We start from the raw sequence: 14,835 nt of genomic DNA on the forward strand, positions 1-14,835 counted from the left end.
ATATTCCAGTTGAACCCATAGTCTGAATTGCTGTGGTTCACATTCGTGAGAAAACTTTATGTCCTTGACACGCACAGCTGGGCAGCAGAAGGAAGGAGAGCCCTGTCTTGGTAGCTGTTGGCCTGGGGCATGTGGCTTCTTGTCTTTCCCCTTCACTGTCAGAGACTGAATTCTCAGCTCTAGGCCACTCCCAGCCCTGACTTCACTTCCCAGCCACACGAGGAGCACTGACTGGGTGAGGTAAAGGAGTTTCAGTGGCCTCTGTCCTAGTGGGTGTAGTTACTATACCTGGTGAGAAGGTTAAGCCCAGGGGGAGGTGTGGTGTCTTTCTCTTCTTGACTCTGCACGGCCTGGGTGGGAAGGCAGGGGCTGCTCCTGACCAGCTCACTCCCCTCCCTTTCTCTGGGCACTGGATTGATCGCCAGCTCCGGTCCTGTTTGGAAGCCTGGGCGAGTCTGCCTGGGCACCGCGGCAAAGGATTTTCTCTCTACGCTGTCCCTGTCTGTCTCCTTTCTCTCTGATGCTGACTTGGGTGTCCCCAGCCAGCCTTCTTCATTGTGAGTGGTCAGACCAGAGATCAGGCCTCGGTTTATGTGAATTCCTGTTCTTTCCATGCTGACTTTAGTCTCAAGTTCAAGGTTTCCACTAACAGAGGAAAAAGGTCTCCATGTGATGTAGTCCCACTGTGAAATGCCACATCAGGAATGGGCTTCACAGGCCTAGCTAATGATGAAGTGTTCAGGTGTGTTGTGTTTCCAGTTCGGTCCTGTGCTCATTTCTGCCTAGAGTACTCGGGGTTGAGGAGTGTTACTGAGGCCACTGGCCACATTTGGTAGTCGTCTGCTAGCACACGTTTCTACAGGGAAACTGATCCCCCTCAGGTGTCAGTCTTCCCAAGTCGAAAGCCTGAATGTTGAAGCTCTGTGCTGTTTGTTGTAACTGTTCCTGGGCCCTTTTTGAGAGTGGGGTGGTGATGCATCTCTAGCCGTGCTAATCCTGAATTCTGGCTGCCAGAGGGCATCCAGCCTGGGATTGTGGCAACAGCTAAGCCGTGAGCTGCCTTCAAGGTTCGAGTTTCTGAGGGAGCCTGTTCCACAGACCTGTCTCCCCCAATCACACTCACCTTGGTTTCCCAAATAAAACAAGTTACAAGTAGTGACCCAGGTGTAAAAGTAGCCAGAATCTGAGACAGTTAAAGTAGGCAAATTCATAGGAACAGAGTAGAATGGAAGGGGGAGTTGTTCAATGGGCACAGAGTTTCAGTTTTACAAGATGGAAAGGTTCTGGAGATGTTTCACGCTAACATGCACATACTTAACACTGCCGTGGACTCTACATTGAAAAATGGTAACAATGGTATGTTTTATTATGTTTTTTGTTTTTTTTTTTTAACAATTAAAAATTAGAATCCCAAATCTGTAAACTTTTTGACTTGCCAACTGCTGTGGCACTCCTAGTCCAAGTGGCACTCGAGACAGGCCTGTTAAAAATCCACTTTTCATTTCTCTCGAGGTCCCCTGGGTCCAGGCTGTGTTTCTCCTTTTACTTATCTGGGCCCTTTCGGGCACTGAGTGTCCTCATTGTGTCCTGGCAAGGTTTTGTTGCAGTGCCCCCTCAGTACTGCTCCTTCTCAAGGGCTAATGAAGTTGAGGCCTCTAAGCCACACGATATGAGCGAGGGTGAGCATCGGAATGACTAATGCCAGGTCTTAACCATCCATTTCGTGGATGAGTGAGTGACCTGTGGTCACACAGCTGTTCAGTGACGGATCAGGAATTTGAACTTAGGACCGCATGCAAACCCAGTGTTCCACCCACCAAATTATTATGATTCGTAATGTATAGAGATGTTTACACGTTTACCAGATAGATAAGATGAACTTGAGCCTTGTATGTGGTGCTCAGGTGATACATAACTGAAGCAAGTCACACTCTGTCCCGTCCCGCGTTCATTTCTGTGTACAGTGTTCAACAGCAGGAAAGAGGTGGGCAGCTCAGAGTGAGAGGAGATGTCACTGCAGTCAGGTGTATTTTAAAACCATCCTTTGAATAGAGGGTCAAGAGTGAAGAGTGCTGGCAGACGCAGGAGACAGATGCGAGGGTGAGAAAGCAGCGTTTGACTCTGAGCAGAGGAGGAACCCTAATTACAGGGATAGGCACCGCTGGGGCTCGGGAAGCCTCTGCCTGTGAAATGACATTCTTGGCAAATGAATGCATGTGTCATGCATTAATTAAAATAAGGGAAATAAGGAAACTCATATTTATTTGGCTTCAGCGAGGCTGCGGGCACCCTGATAAGTACTTTCACACTTAGTATCTTCTTTAATTATCACAGCTGAGTGTTGTAGACATTATTATCCATATTTTTACAGATCAGTCTGAGATCAGCCAGGGTCACATAGCGAATGGCAGCACCAGGCCCACGCCCTGCTGTGTGTCTCTTTGTAGGTCATTTTTGTGGGAGGACTTGGCTGGAGGGGAGTGGAGGAGTGTGTCCCTGTGTCATGCTCTATCACTGAAATCACACAGGCAGGCAGTTGTTCTTTGCAGACTCAGAAGAAAACTTGGTATCACTCCCTGCATACTTGTTGCCCTTCTCCAGACCTCATTTCATAGTCTCTTAGATAATTTCTGGTTAAAGAAAAATCTGGCATGGTTTCTTTTGTCTTTTATCTTTTTTCCATTAGGAGTCATTAGGCCAAGTCACACGAAGAACAGTCATCCCAAGGATAGAGAGAAAGCGGCTCTCTCCCTACAGCTCAGTAAAACCCAGAGCTCACGTCCTTGGCCACTGGACTTTGTTAAGGGTGAGGGCAGGGAACCTAGAACTTTCAGGGTGTAGGGCTTTGGGACTTGTGGGCAGGAATAGTGGGTGGGGACAGAGGAGCCCACACACCTGGGGCCCCAAGTAGGAAAGGTGGGTGGGGTAGGGAAAGAGTGGCCTCCCTGGGAGATCCTGGCCAAGTGACTAAAGGGCACCAGCGTCGGGGTTCTCCTCTAGTGCTCAGGACTCATACTGGATCAGAGTCTTTTCTCACCACCTGGAGGGAGCGAAGCAGGAGGAGGGCATCCAAAGTGTCCTGAAATCCACTGTTATTGTTAAAGTTGAGTTGGAGACTCCTGCTCAATCAGAAACTCCTTTGACTGATCTGAAAAGTTGACCTCACTACCCCCAGGAGAAACTGTCCTTCTACGTTACTCAGGCTACTGATGATCAGTGGTGTATTCAGGAAGTGCCGCTCCTGGTCGGGAGTGTGGGAATACAGGTGAGGGCATGCATGCTGCTGAGTAGATGCCGCACCACCGGCAGCCAGTGGCCAGGGACTGACAGACTAGTTCAGGAGCCCTGCTCCGAGGTCATGGCGCTCCAGTGACAAGGTGCAGTGTGTAAGCACCTGCACGGGCCCCGGGGTGGATAGAAGCCCGGCCCGCGTTCTGAGGCTGTAGAGGGATTTGACCACAGGACATTTAGGCCCAGGAGAGAGATGTGCGCGTAAATCATGGTAAGTGAAGGTCCGCTGTCAGCTGAAGTTAGCCTGGAAAGACGAGGAAGCCTACGTTCACCTGTGTGAGTGAGAGCACCACCTCAGAAGAGTGGCCTGGCGGTTGGGCCTTGGAGCGGGGGATTTGTCAGCAAGGGCAGGTGAAGACATGCGGGGAGCAAACCAGGTGGAGGCCTTAGTGGCTTCTGTAGAGTGTTAGGGGAAGCCAGCCCCAAGGTGAGAGGTCTAGGACCTTACGAGGTGGGGCTTCCTGTGACCTGTTGCCATTGAGGCAGCCCAGGGCATGTGCAGAGGGACCAGCATGAGGAAAAGTGGCCTTGGTAGCTTAGGAGTGAGGTACTGGGAAAAGTGTGGGAAATTGGAAAGGCTTTCTGGGGACATGAGCCTGCCCTGGGCAGCCAGGATGGGTGTCTTCCAGGCTGCTGTGTCTTCTGTTCAGGGACCGATGGTGACATAGAAGCAAAATAGAATGAATGTGGCATTCACAGTCCTGATGAATGAGTGATGAGTGACTGCTTGCTTAAGTTATTCTCAGGTAGATACCTGAGTAGAGATGAGTGGATTGGGCCCGTGGAGTTGAGTATCTAGGTTGACACTACCTTGTGTGATGTGTAGTTTAGACTGGAATTTTCTGAAGGTGTAGTGGGGTCAGTGAGGAGATAGACGCTGCCTCTGCTGTCTGCCCAGATCTCTGTGGCATGCAGAGAGGGGTGGCCTTGAACTTCTTAGCCCTGTTCCTCGGCAGTATGCAGGCACCTGAACCGCCTTTCCATTTATCTTTTGTTCCAAGACTTGTAGAAAAGGGCCAAGTAGAGGTACCTTGGTGTAGTACTGCGGCCCTAGTAATGTCTGAGCTAGTTGACTTCTGGAACTTCCTCATGGCTGGGAGTTTCTAGCCACGCTGGGGACAGGTTCCATGTTCTCTCTTCACTAACAGCAGCATCTGGCATGTCCAGGGGGAACCGTGTAAGATAATAAAAAATCACAAGGCCTTTGGGCCAGAGATCAAGGTCTTACAGGAACACGTCAGGGGTTGCTGCCTGATGGGATAATTTCTGAATCCTTTAAAAAGCGTCTCTCTGGGTAGAGAATTATTTCTTGTAGTGTTTATTTTTTCAGTTTTCTTATGGACAAAACTTGACTTTGGGGTTACTTTAGAGGAGTATCATTACCTCTATAGTATCTTACATCCAGAATAATGATGGCTAATGATGGAAATGACTGACTACAATTAATTGTTCATCTTACAGTTTGTTCCCATACTTTGAGCTTTAAAAAAAGTGAGTTTGAGATAGAATCTCAATCCCTTTTTGGGCTTTGGATCTTTTTACACTTTAAAAAGTGTTATTAAGGACCTCAAAGGGCTTTCTGTCTATGTGGATTATAGGCATCGATACTTTAATAGAAATGAAGACTAAAATTTTACAAAAGTATTAATTTAAAAATAATGACAAACTCATTACACATTAACACAGATTACATTTTTGTGAAAATAATGCATTTCTAAAACAAAAACATTTAGTAGGAAGAGTGGTATAAATATTTATGTCCGCTTCTGTGCTCAATCTCTTGCAATATGTTGTTTTAGCTGAAGTAGGTGAAGACATCCAGCTTCACAAACAAAGGAACTGAAAAGGGGGTTTCAGTAGCCTTTTCAGGTACTTGTGAGTTCCTTTGTGACCTGATACCAAACTTGACAAGTGGTGGTTTCCTGCAGATTATTTGCAGTGTGCAATCTGAAATCCTGTGGTAAAATTCCCGGTCTCTTCCTGAACTTTGAGTAGCTGTTTTACCCACGATGATGCATTACCTGACACATGGGTCGTTTGGACAACATCAGTTCACTTTTTGCAGAGGCTGAAAATGTTCATACATTTCATTATGTATAATATCAGGAAACTCATGGTTAGTGTTACTGTCGTTTTCATCAGGACAGTCTTCAAGTCTCAGGAAACTAGAGAGCCCATGGTGACAGACAAGAGTTTTCCCAGATTCTAGTTTTCATTAGAAAGCTCAGATTTGACAGTTGGCAATAAATGCCATCAGTTTCCTGTTATCTGAGACGTCTGCACCCAGTCTGCAGAGCAAGTGTGTAGTCACTCAAGTAAAAATGACGTTCAGTCGAGAAGATGCCAGTTGAGTTTGCAGCTCAGACAGTTAGACAAGCGTTCTTCCTTGAGACAACACTGTGCTTGAGTACGTGACCTGATGTGGTTCCATTTTAACCAGGAATATGATAAATATACATTAAAATATATGTGTGTGTATTTCATATCAATATAAATAATGAACATGATATGTTTAATGTAAATGTTATAATAAAAGGGTCTAGATTTAAAGAATTATTTTTTATTGCTTCTTCAAGGATATTCCTAATTGGAACTTTTTTTTTTTTTTTTTTTACTGTGAGCCCCTGGAGGTGAAGAATCTTTCAACTACTGGTGCCTTTGCCACAGGGTTTTGTGTGAGGAGCCTAAGGAGTGGGCACGTTGGCCAGCCAGTGCATTTGCATCCTCCAGGCAAATGTCAGCACGGTGAAAAAAAGCAAGCAGCGTTTTAGTATTATCTTGAAACTCATTTTGATCTTGTTTTGTAAGGGTGTGGAATCCTCAAGAGTCTTGGTTTTGAAAACTGCTGGTCTAGGACAGCAGCTGTAAAGAGCTGAGCCTCCCAGGGTTGGATGGCTGTTTGGTGTCCCGTGCTCATGGGTTGGGTTTTTTGCAAGAGACTCAGCTTGTAGCTGGTGGACCACTTTCAGCCCGATGACACTGTATTTGTAGGAGTGAATGTTTTTAAGGGGGAGTAGGTGGGAGGGGCCCACTCACCCCTGATGTCTTCAAGTGAACAAGAGCACATGGTTCTATTCCCTACCCAACCCTGAAGACAACTGACCTCTTGCCTGTCGCTGGAGCATGATTGTAAGATGAACCAGGCTGTTTGTCAGGCTCTTGGCTTAGTGTGTTGGAGGAGGAGCCTTAAACCTGGAGTGAGTGAGGAAAGCAGAATGTGCAGGGCATATTTTAGAGCACACTTTTAACATCTCTGTGGATAGCAGAGACACACAGAAAGGGGGAAGGAAAGAGATGGATACTGTGACCAAGCCTTATTCTGAGCTACAAAATTGAATGCAAGAGGAATTTTTAGGGAAAAGAGTTTCTTTGTCATTCTACAGCCAGTATTGATGAGCATTTTCCCCAACTCAAGAGAAAGATCTGGGGACTTGGCTTTCACCCTGGGAAGATAGAGCACTGAGTTATTGGCTCCTCAGTGCTGCATCGACAGGGAGAGGTGATCCAGAATAGGGATGAGCACATGGTCCGGAGAGGGAATGGACGCAGGGAGGTGACCGGCCACTGGGCGAGCACTGCAGGCTCCTGAAGCTGCCCTCCAGTGAACGGCAAGCCTTCCCGACATGCAGCAAGCTGAGGAAAGATCAGAGGGGCGTGCACATGGAGCCTGGGCTCGTGCACAGTCTCATTTCATGTTTGTAACAGCCCCGAGAGTTAGAGGTGTGAGTATCATTTCTCTTCTACGTTCAAGGTCTTTGAGTCTTAGGCTTAAATGACTTGCTTAAAGTCACACTGTGAATAAGTGGGAGAGCTGTGAAGTGTGTGTTTTGCAGAATGACAAAGGGCAGAAAGTGCCATTCTTGGGGGAGATGCGGCTTTCAGTGGGCTGAGTGTGAAGGAGTGAGGGCTGCTGGGGCCACGGGGCTGGGACTGCACGGAGACTCTCGCTCTCGGGACTAGGCTATCGGATGGGTGGTAGGTTTCACAGGCTTTGATGTCTATAGAAGAGTGTAATCTTTCTTCTTTCTGAAATGTTTTCTTGGTGATGAGGATAAGAGGCTGGAGCTTCTTCATAGTCTTGGCCCGCTAGAGGTTGTACAGTCTTAAGACTCGCTAGCAGATGATTCCCTGGCAGGGTTTGTGGTTATCTGGGGGGACATTAAAGTCACGGCTGCTGTGGAAAGGGACGTGGCGGGGACGGGTGAGTGGAGGTGTGTACGCTCCACACTAGGCCAGCTTTGTCTCAGTCCTGCAGCAAGGAGCCTCGCTCCCTCACTGTCCAGGCTCTAGGGACAGATTCCTATGGCATCAGAGGCCATGTGGCCATGGCAGAAGTTACATGTGAATTAGAAAGCCTTCCTTCCTGTTTCCAGACAGAACATTATTGCCTATTGCTGCGCACTCCCCTCAATTTCAAATCCTAGAGTTTTATCCTAAGAAAGCGCCCTTTCCCATCACACAAGAAACCATAATCTGGTAGAGCTAGAGGGGGGCAGAGTTGCCCACCCCCCGCCCTGCCCGCCCTTCTGCCTCCCATGTGCTGAAGTGCGCTCCTAGGACTGTCATCCTGGCTGTCTCTAGACACACCTTCCCCAGGGGGAGTTCCTCCAAAAGGGTTCCTCCTTTTGGTTTCAGTTTAAAAGTAGAGTTTACTGGATGTCTTCCTTGTGATGTGAAACCAGTTGGGATGCCCCTCAGGTGTGTAGCTGTGTCCCCAGGGCCTTGCTCAGCCACAGCACCACTCGCACAGCACTGGGCTCGTTGCCTCCCCTGCTAGACTGTCAGCCACACAAAGGCAGAAGCCACGGCTGTGTTGTTCATCACAGGATCTTCCAGAGGGCAGCCCACTGCCCGACAAGTACTGGGGGCTGAGTGTTTGTGGAACGTGTGCCTGCACTCTCACACAGGCTGATCCTGCGTCTGAGTTCAGTTTCCAGGACTGTTGGCATCAGGGACACCTTTCTTCTGGGCCTGCTTCTGGGTGGGCTGGATTCTCTTGAGTATCACTTAGATATCAAACACTCAACAGCATGGCATGAACCAACACGTGTTAGGGCAACTGGGAACACTGGGATCTTCCTGTAAAACACTTCCCAATAATTAAGAGACTGGGAGTTGATTGGGATTCTTTCACCCTGACTAGTCTGAGTCATCCTCATCTGAGCTACAGCCCTTTGATCATCTCTGAGAACCTTCTCCAGGCCCTGGGACACAATTGCCTGCTCTGCACGTGGGGAGGAGATGAGTCATGTGGCTGGTGCAGCCCACTGCCGTTGGTAGTAGGAGCCTTGGTTGATGCTGGAGGCATCGGAATGTCTTCCTTCCAATTCTTTTTTTTATTCATTTTTATCTTTTCTAGGAAGGATGCTCTTGTCCCTCTGAATGTCAGAACCATAAGCCCGTATGTTCTGACAGGCCTGGTTCTGGATAGAAAATTAGTTTGATTTCTGTTGACGTAGCTTTGACTGGGCTATTAGAGGCAGCTACTGTAGAGCGGGGTTATCTGTACTTAATGCATGATAGGAGCCATGGCACTGTAGACAGACCTGCGACACGGTGCACCACGGCAGCCAGCTTGCTGTGGGGTCTGAGGGCGAGGCTTCTGTCTGCCAGCTCCTTGACAGGTGTGCATGGCTTTCTGTCGTACTCAGTCGGGGGGTTGGTCTTGATTTCACAGCCAGCCTGTGCGGAGTGTATCTAGGTCTGAGTCAGCGTTCTGGAGCATCCACTCGTCTGTTGGGGAGCTGGCTGTCCTCTGAACACGGCCGCACTGGTGCCTCCTGCTGGCCCAGTACCCGGCCCTGTGGGGTGCTGACTCTCAGTGTCTCACTCACTCCCTCTTGTCTCCAGCCCCTGCCTTGTGGAGCCTGGGTCCTTCTGTTCTGTAACCACTGGATCGTTTTAACAAGAAATCCATGAAAAATGAGTTCACTGTTTTATCCTATGTAGAATTGTATTTTGGGGACAGCTGTGTAAAAGACAGTAATATATGAAAGACACACACAGAAGTGTGTTTAAATAATCCTGTTTCAAAGTCCACATCCAGGCTTCCCTCCCCAGCACAGCCTCATGAGCTTCTTCCCAGGGCAGAGGGACTGTTACCTTTGAGTTCTTCAACAAATTCAGGCTGAAATTTGGAGAGAAAATCAGTGTCCCGACTCTGTACCTGCCTCTTGACCTTTGCCCCCTGCGGGTAGGACCAGAGTGGGCTCCTCTACCACCCTGGAGCCCACTAACCATTGTTAGCAAAACTTCAAGAGAAATGACAGACCCTGTGCCTCCTCCCCCGGCCCAAGCCTGATGCCGTAGGAAACAAGCGTGCTGCCTGCAAGGAAGGTCAGGGCCACTGCGGTAGACTCCGGGCCTCACCCCACAGTCCAGCAGCGGTGCCGCCTCCTGGTCACAGCGCCGGTTGAACTGTGTCTAGACTTGGGAGCACGTGGCCCAATCAGCCCTCCAAGGGCAACAGTCCCGTCCTCATGGCCCATTAATCCTGCGTCTCCGTCTCCAGGTGACCCTTACCCCGTGCCAGGGCCCAGACCTTGTGTTCTTTCAGGACGGAGTTTCTTTGTATTTCGGGCTCATTTGTTTTTTAGCTTCCTTGCATTTCAGCCATGGTTGTTGATTCACCTAGACCCCTTACTTTTAAGTGACCTGGGGGACAGGTATTGATGAGGTGGTGTTGGTGTCACACGGTTGACATGAGGCAAATCTCCTGATGGACAGGCCTCAGGGAGGGAAGAAACTCCTTTTCATAAAAGGTGGGGTTTGGGGCAGTTGGGCTACTTAAAACCCTTTTCCTCTCACTTCTCTGCTGGCCTGCACCTTTCTTATTTGAAAAGGTCTCCTCACATACAGGTTGAAGGCACAGACTTGCTGATGGTGCCCCGAGGTCTCGTGCAGAGTCGGGACGTGGCCTGTGGTGGTGCCTGGCGACATCAGCTGCAAGCCCACTTCCTCCTCGGGTCTCCCAGGTGGCCCCCAGTCATACACACTGTCTCTGTGAAAGCCCTTACGGGACACTGGATAGCAAACATGCTTCGAGGGAGAGATTCTTGGGAGCATCGTGCCCTTGCGGTGTGCAGAATTCTGTGATTCCTCCCTGCTCTCTTGGTCTGCGTCTCCTTTGTCTGAAGAGGCAGTGAGATAGGTGCTGTTTTAGGAAAGGCTGCGGTGGGGATCCTTGGTGCCTGTTTGTCCTTCTCTCGTTGGTCACATGGCAAGTCTGGAGATTCTTTGCCTGGCCTTTTACTTGCAGAATATGGCTTGGGCTCAGTGCGTTGAGACTTATAGCTGTGCCCAGGCCTTTTACCTGGAAGGCACGGCAGTACCCGATTTCCCCGCCCAGAGGCGCTCTGGTGGAAGGTCACACACAATGACTGCAGGAGTTTCATGTCACCAGCAGAGCCAGTCTCTCTGAGGCCAGTCTGGATGGATGCCCTGACCCTGGCCGCTGCCCCTCCAAGGGAGGGCACCAGGGGAACCACCGCGTTCGGGTTGAGGAGCTGGTGAGGGAGGGAGGAGCCGAGTGCAGCACTGCTCCCCGTGGCCCTTGCTCATCCCTGGCAGCCTCCCGCCTCTCTCCAGAGACGTCTGCAGGGCGCCCACACTCACGCGCTCAGGATGGACTGCCGAGGTCACAGCCATTGGAGGATTGCGTCTGCTTAGTTCACGTGCACCTCTGTGCAGTGTTCAGGTTGTCATTGCGAGAGGAGCAGGAAGATCCCAGTGTTGGCCAGTTTTATTATCCTGAAAAATGACAGACACACACAAAGGAAGAGATCGACTGTCTTGTTCATTATTTATCTATCACCTCGATTCAACAGTTACAACAGTCCTCCCGCGTTTGCTTTGTCTGTTATTTTTATTTAGCCCAAGCATTTTAAGACACATCTCAGACATCATTTCATTGTTACAAGCCTCAGTATACATCTCTAAAAATACAGATATTGGTTTACACAACTGCAAAGGCATCATCACACCGCATGCAGTGAGCCCGGTTCCTTGTGTAATCTGATACCTAGTCCCCTGGGCATCTCCCCAGTTGTCCCGTTTTAGCAGCTGGCTTATTTGACAAATCAAATTCCTAAGAAGGTAGATCCTTAAGTTACATTTGATTGTTATATCTTAGGTGTCTTTAATCTAGAGCAGCTCCCACCCCAACTTTTTTTTTTTTTTTGGCCGTGGCATGTAGCATGTGGGATCTTAGTTCTCTGATCAGGGGTCAAACCCAAGCCCTCTGCATTGGAAGTGCAGTCTTAACCACTGGACCATCAGGGAAGTCCACCCTCCCTCCCTCCCCAACCTTTTCCATACCATTTACTTGTTGAAGAAATGGGCAGTTGTCCTGTGGACTGGCTCACATTTTGATATTTTTCTGCTTGTATCCTGGTAGTTCCCTAGTCCTCCCTCCTAGTTCCCTCAAATAAAAAGGAGTCCAGGAGGCGTGTTTGGCAAGAATGTTTCAGGTGACCCTGTGTGGTTCCTGTGGCATCAGGCCAGGTGACAGGGGGTGTACTTGCTCCTCTTGAAGTATGCTGACATGATAAGGGGGTCAGGGGTTGATAGCGGGATCCTCAAAAGTATAAGAAGTTATTGATCAGCCTTTCATCTGCTATTTTTACTCATTTCTTGCCATGGTCTGAATCATGCATTTCGTTACAGTTGCACATTTACTAGCTGGCTTGTTGCATTCTCTCGAAAGAGTTTATAGAGGAAGACTTTCTTTCCTTTTAATTACCAAGTTTCAAAAAAGGTAAAAGTTGGTATTCTGTAACTTGCAGTTTAGTGCCTTGAGTCTATCTCTCTGGCTCTGTCTGTCCCTCTCTTCCTCTCTCCATGCCTCCCCACCCCTTGTCATTACTGTGAATTCGGGGATTTTGTATATTTAGTGTGTTTCAATGGATCACATTCATCATTCCTTCTGATGCTCAGTTGTCCCAGTTTTGGCCAGTGGGAGTCTATTCATAAGTTGGCATCTGTGTTCTTTGGCATGACTCCTCACATTCTGGCGTAACAAGGTGTCCCAAGGCTCACAGTGTAAAGTGCTGCTCTGGCCTTGAGACCAGCCACTCTGCAAAGCTCCCTGTGCCATTTGGTGGAGAAGGTTCCATGAGAGAAGGGACCACTGCTGTTGGTTATCATTGCTTACAGGCCTTTTTGGTGGATACCCTGAAAAAAAGAGGAAGGGAAACGTGAATTCAAACTGATATTTCTAAATAAAATTTTACATTATAAGATTTTTTTCCTTAATTTTGATTTTATGTCAGTATCTCACTTCTTTCACTTCGAATCTTGGTTCCTAACAACATTACCATAATGAGTTATTTGCATTATTCTACTTTATGAACATACATTTGTTATAACTCAGTTAAACTATGAAAGAAGTTTAAGTTCTTTGCAGCTTTATTTATCAACAGAATTTCCCTCTAAGTATGGACACTCAGTCTCTTGTACTTAAAAGGTTTTTGTGGATAACAGGAAAGTTAACGTTCACTTTCTTCATTTTGTTTTAAAATTTTAGGAATTGCTTTTCTTGTTTATTTAATTTCGTTTTTTGAATATATAAACATATGTTTCCAAAGCCAAAACAACATAGTGTTACATTCAGAGAAGTTTTACTTCATCCTTTTCTTCTTCCTCCTGTTTAAATTCATTTTGTATTAAACAAAAACAGACTTTCAGATATAGAAAACAAACTTAACTGTTACCAAACCGGATAATAGGCGTGGAGGAGATAAAATAGGCATTTGGGATTAACATATGCACACTACTACATATAAAATAGAGGACAGCAAGGACCTACTCAACTCAAGCACAGGGAGCTATACTCAATATCTTGCAATAACCATAATCTGAAAAGGAATATATATCTAGATGTATAACAGAATCACTGGTTGTACACCTGAAACTAACAGCATTGTAGATTATACTTCAATAAAAAATTCATTTTATATTATCTTTCTCCATGTTTACTTGTATACATCACGTAAAGATATATGTAAATAATTCACATTCCCCTCCTTTTTTGCACAAAAGGTAGCAGGTTGGATATATTAATCTGTGCCTTTTTTGTTTTTCCTAGACAGTATTCCCTGGGCCTGGAGAAGGGAATGGCAGCCCACTCCAGTATTCTTGCCTGTAGAATCCCATGGACAGAGGAGCCTGGCAGGCTACAGTCCATGGGGTCACAAGAGTCGGACACGACTTAGCGACTAAACCACCACCACCAGCACCTGGGCTTCCTTGTGTCAGTACATCGTGTTCGTCCCATTCCCTCTTTTTGATGACCGAGCAGTAGTTCCCTGTAAGGAAGCCCCATAGTTGATTCAGGCCTCCCCAGTGGGTGGGCCTTGGGCTGCCTGCAGTTTTGCTGTGACAGGTACCGCATGAGTGAATAAACTGGCCGTCTCCTATTTTGCCAGTATATCTTGGGATAGATCTCTAGAAATGTGATTAATCAGAGGATAGAAGCATATATAATCTTTCACACACTGATTATATTTTCTTTTGCTGAAACCTTGGTTGTTTAGGTGAATTACATTATCTTGACACTTCCATCTGGAAACAGTACTGTTTATTTTGCAATTTTTTTTTTTTTTTTTTTGGCCATGCTACTTGGCATGTAGGATCTTCATTCCCCGACCAGGGATTGAACCTGCATCCCTTGCATTGGAAGCTTGGACTCTTAACTGCTGGACCACTGGGGAGGTCCCCTTATTTTGTGATTTTAATGTTAAAGAAACCTCCTCAAGCTCTTGTGTGGCCTGTCTTTGTATTGAACATATTATTGAGAATGTTATTCTAAGATCTGTTTATTTCATTAACTAAGTAACTGAAGTTATCACTTGCTGAGCATAATACAGGACATGAAAATGTAGCTAAGGCATCCTAAATCTCAAAAGATTTCAGATGGAGTACTTGGGGATTTTCTTCTGTGTCTATTTGGTGTATATTTTGTCCCATATTGGTTATCAAAAGTCTGGTAATAAGGCAGTGGAAAATATACCTTTATCTGCTGTACCAGAATGAAGCAGTACATGTCTGCAGGAGAGAGGAGGTGTCATTAAGTACCCTGTGGATACATCCAGTAGGTATCGATTGAACACCTCTGCTTGGCCAGAATGTAAGTGAGCAACGTACTAAGTTCCTCCCTCCTGGCGTTTACTTTCTAGCACAGGAGACAGAACAAAAAACAAGGAACAATTAGATAATTACAAGTTCACTGTACTTTGAAGGAATCAAATAAGAGATTTAAATAGAGTCTCAGCCAGGAGCCTTCTTGAGGAAGAGGGGAGAGGGGCAGCTGACACACCCAGCTGTGTGTGAGGTTGGGGCGGGTGGGGCAGGGCCATGCAGGACCTTGGGTTTTAGGTTAAGGATTGGGATTCTAAGAACATCAGGAAACCATTGGGACAGTTAAGCGAGGGAATGACTCTTGATGCCGACATGTCGTGTGTTTACTTTCTCTGGATTGGAGGGCTCCTCAGTATTGTGTTTCAGCTCCAGAAGCAGCAGCATTGTTCCTTCTGAGGTTCCAGGTGG

At 47.2% G+C, this 14,835-nt stretch overlaps 1 protein-coding gene across 6 annotated transcripts in view; it reads left to right on the plus strand.

Annotated features, from left to right (window-relative positions):
* ZNF664 (zinc finger protein 664) overlaps positions 1 to 14,835 on the plus strand; it is a 36,460-nt gene that overhangs the window by 17,414 nt on the left and 4,211 nt on the right. The window lies entirely within an intron of this gene.

The sequence above is a fragment of the Bos indicus x Bos taurus genome, chromosome 17, assembly GCF_003369695.1.
Source record: "Bos indicus x Bos taurus breed Angus x Brahman F1 hybrid chromosome 17, Bos_hybrid_MaternalHap_v2.0, whole genome shotgun sequence".
Classification (NCBI taxonomy): Eukaryota; Metazoa; Chordata; class Mammalia; order Artiodactyla; family Bovidae; genus Bos; species Bos indicus x Bos taurus.